This window comes from Phyllostomus discolor, chromosome 9 (genome assembly GCF_004126475.2).
Source record: "Phyllostomus discolor isolate MPI-MPIP mPhyDis1 chromosome 9, mPhyDis1.pri.v3, whole genome shotgun sequence".
NCBI classification, from domain to species: domain Eukaryota; kingdom Metazoa; phylum Chordata; class Mammalia; order Chiroptera; family Phyllostomidae; genus Phyllostomus; species Phyllostomus discolor.
This window is the reverse complement of record NC_040911.2, coordinates 75,451,486-75,455,619: the sequence shown is the minus strand read 5'-3', so window position 1 is coordinate 75,455,619 and position 4,134 is coordinate 75,451,486. Positions and strand designations below refer to the sequence as shown.

The 4,134-nt window shown below is 36.3% G+C and overlaps 1 pseudogene; it reads left to right on the top strand.

Annotated features, from left to right (window-relative positions):
- The first annotated feature begins 1,654 nt into the window (after positions 1–1,654).
- On the top strand, positions 1,655–2,170 carry LOC114506069 (annotated as a pseudogene).
- Positions 2,171–4,134: the final 1,964 nt, after the last annotated feature.

Genomic DNA, 4,134 nt, shown 5'->3' with positions numbered 1-4,134 from the left:
AGAGCTGTAACCAAGAATTCCTCTTCAAGGGCAGTGATAAACTTATTCAGCTGCTGAAGAGATTTAGGTTAAACTTAAAACAAGAGTCTTATTGCAGAAGAGTTGTTAAAAATGGATATTTTCTCCTTAAAAGACCATCTTGAGAGGTAAGAACCAATATTTAACTTGGAGTTCAAACTTAATAGTTGACACCAAACTGCTGACAAGACTCTGACCCTCACATGTAAGATCTTTTTCCTTCTCATAAGGTAAGGGGCTGGGTGGGGAATGCAACTGAACACATTTGGGAGAGTCACCAGAATAGAAAGAATAGGAAATAAGGTATAAGTATTATGGTAAATATTTGATGTACCAAATTTGATATATCTGAAGTATTTAGTGTGGATTTTACAATTAATAGGGGTTTTTTAGACCGATTATCTTGGTACAGCTCACTTGCCTCCTGCTTAAAAGGCTCATCTGTGAGACAATAAGATCTTCCCAAACTAAGAAACCTTTTGGGTTTCATTTGCTTGAGCTTGAAATTCCATGAACATCAAGCTTAGCAGACCACATTGCATGTAGAAGGTATGGTAATCAAACCAGACTTTAGATCATTTTGCCTTTGCTTTAGCTACATATTGGAATCATCCCCTGGGCACCTTGAGAAAAAGATTAATGCTTGCATCTCAGTTTCAGAGATTCAGATTTAATTGTCTGGATGGTTCCTTCAATATCAGAATTTTTAAAGCTACCAGGTGATTTTAATATACAGCCAGGCTGGCAATCCTGTTTTACAAGAAGCAGGATTAAAAGGCCCTTATACAGTGGTGGACAAAAGTAAATTTATAGTAGTTCATATGGAAAAATATAAATTAATAAATAAAAATATGACAATAAACTTTGTTTTGCATACTCACAACTGTAAACCCACCTTTGCCATCCTCTGTGTATTATCTCCCTCTTTTATCTTTTGGGTAAGCCTTCACAACGACCTTGATGAAGCTATCATAGGAGACACTGTGTTGTTATTGCTGTGTAACAGAACCAAGGGAAAATGTTAGCAGGAGGTAGCAGGTTTCTGTGATAATTATGCTAATTAAGGATTGAAAAGGAACACTGTGGACAAAATGGAAGAATTGAATGAGATTGATATCTGCTCACTGTTGGTGGAAATAATTCTCATATTTCATTCATTAGGAAAGAGTCTTAAATCAGGTCCAATTATCAGTGTGGAGACAGGGACCATTCAAAGTCCCTGGTTGTTCAGTGTCAGCTGGTGAGAGTTATGATGAAGCACAACAGTCAGTCTAGATATCTTTTAGGTAGGACATGAGGTCTCAGACTTTAATGTGCACAAAAAATCACTTAAGCATCTTGTTACGATGCAGATATAATTCCCTAGGTCTAGGATGAGCCTGAAATCACACATTTCTAGCCAGTGGCTAAGAGGTTCTTTAAAAAGCCAGAGTCTTTCACACTTCAGCGCAAATTTGAATCAACTGGAGGGCTTGTTAAAGTGCAGCTCCACCCTCAGGTTCCTGATTCTGTAAATCTGGAGTTAGCCTGAAACACAGCATATTAATCTCAGGTGATGCTGCTGGTCCAGGACCACACTTGGAGCTTTAAAAAATCAATTAAATACCACTTCATCATCTTTCTGGCAGCTGCAGCCATGAAGGTCAAGCTATACAGTTTCAGTGGGTGCAAGATCAATCCCTGACACGGGAGGCACTATGCCAGGACCAACAGGAAGGTTTTCTAATTTCTTAATGCAAAATGACAGTCGTCATTCCTTTCAAAGAGGAATCCTCAACAGATAAACTGGACTGTCCTCTACAGAAGAAAGCACAAAAAGAGTTGGAAGAGTTTCAAAAGAAAAGAATCTGCCGATGCAGTCAAATTCCAGAGGGCCATCACTGGTGCATCTCTCGCTGATATGCAAGGCCAGGAGGAATCAGAAACCTACAGTTAGGGAAGCTCAAAAACAAGCTATCAGGGCTGCCAAGGAAGCAAAAAAAGGCTAAGCAAGCCTCTAAAAAGACAGCAATGGCTGCTGCTAAGGCTCCCACAAAGGCAGCACCTAAGCAAAAGATCATGGAGACCGTGAGGTTTCTGCAAACTGTGTTGGTGGAAAACACTAAGTTAGCCGATCAGATTTTTAAAGAAAGACCTGACTACAACTAGAATTAAATAATTAAATAAATAAATAAATAATCAGTTAACTAAAACAGACTAGCATTCTTTTGAATTTATTGTTAACATCTTAATATTCATTTTTAAATAGAGGTGAGCTTCTAGACACAATGTTAAAAGAAAAGCTCCTTGTGAGTTTTAAATATTAAAATTATATCAATTTAAATATACATATTAACATGTATTTATTACAAGAGTAAATTGCTACTGTGATTAATGATTGTAAAACTGTTAATTTTATATACAAAATCAAGGATTGAAAACTTTCAAACAGTTAAATCACTAAGAAATAAATCAGCAGCTAATAGGGATATTAGACAGGGATGCCTCTAGATAACATCATTGTTCTTTTTCATTTTTAAAATCTTATTTATTTCTTTTTATTGTATTTTATTGTTTATATACTATCTGTTTGAGTCAAGAAATGTTTGTATAATTTTAAATAAAAATGGAAAACAGAATAATAGAGATTATATATAAATCATATTTATAATCCTTGCAAAATTATTAGTTTGTTTTATTCATGACATTAAAAAATAAGCTTTATAAATCATATTTTTACTTTGCTATTTAATTCCATTCAGGCTGTGAGTTTTTAAGGAAAACAACCTGCTCTAGAAGTTCATTCTAAGTTGGTGATATTTGGCTTCAACCCAATATTTATTTTAACACTAGGCCACTTGGAATTTAGCCAAAATGAGTATGTGGTATGCTTCCAACATGAATTTTAGGAGCTGAATCAAGAGAGCTCTCAAAATCCTGGGTCAGACACTCTCTAGAGGGTTCCTGGTTAACTGGAGCATCTCATGCCTCCCTGCTGGGCTCCCTTCACTGAGAATCTTGTGGAAAGACAAAACCAGGAGGAGTAATGGGGTGCTGAGTAGAGAGTGGTAGAGGGATTGAGAAAAAAAGAGAAAAACTTATAGACATGGTTGAGGGAAGCAGGATGAGGGAAGGTAGAGGAGGTTTTAGGGGGGATAAATCGTGATGGAGGGAGACTTGATATAGGGTGGTGAACACACAATACAGAGTACAGATGTGTTGTGGAATCATCCACCTGAAAGCTGTATAATTTTGTTAACCAGTGTGACCCTAATGAATTCAATAAAACAAAAAAAATAATAAACAATTTTTAAAAAGAAAGTCAAAGTCAGTCCACTGACCTCCCATCTTCCAAAAACTGGGGAAGGTTATGGTTGCCAGATTAAATACAGAGTGCCTAGTTAAATTTGAATTTCAGATAAAAACAAATTATTCTTTAGCATAAGGATGTCCCATGAAATGTGTAAGACATTCCTGCATTGTTATTTGCTATAGGTGGTGACATTAGGTGAGGTCCCAGCTGCAAGAAACTTGTCATAAGAGAGTGTCTCTGAAACTCATTATTTCTTCCCTTCTAACATCAAATGGGAGACATCTGGAAAAGAGTAATAGCTTCCTTATTTTTTAAAAGATTTTATTTATTTATTTTTAGAGAGAGGGGAAGAGAAGGAGAAAGAGAGGGAGAAAACATCCATGTGTGGTTGCCTCTCACATGCCCTCTCCTGGGAACCTGGCCCACAGCCCAGGCATGTGCCCTGACTGGGAATTGAACCAGATACGCTTTGATTTGCAGTCTCAATCCACTGAGCTACACCAGCCAGGGCTTATAAGTTCTTTAAATTCATAAGATATGACATAAAAGCAATTTGGGAAGAGCTCCATTTTTTAATGGGAATGTTATCTAATAATTAAAAAGCTAGTTTAAAACTCTGGAAAACTTATTTTCAGTCCCAGTTCTACCATGGACTGACTGGGAGATTTTGTGCTAATCTTTCCTTTATTTCATAGCTCTAGGATGACAATGTTTATAAAGTACACCAATAAAATAAATGTCACCAAAAAAGAGAAAATGCTGCCAATTATACTATGACATAATTAAAAAACACATTGATTAAAAGGCACACCTTTATTATAGAA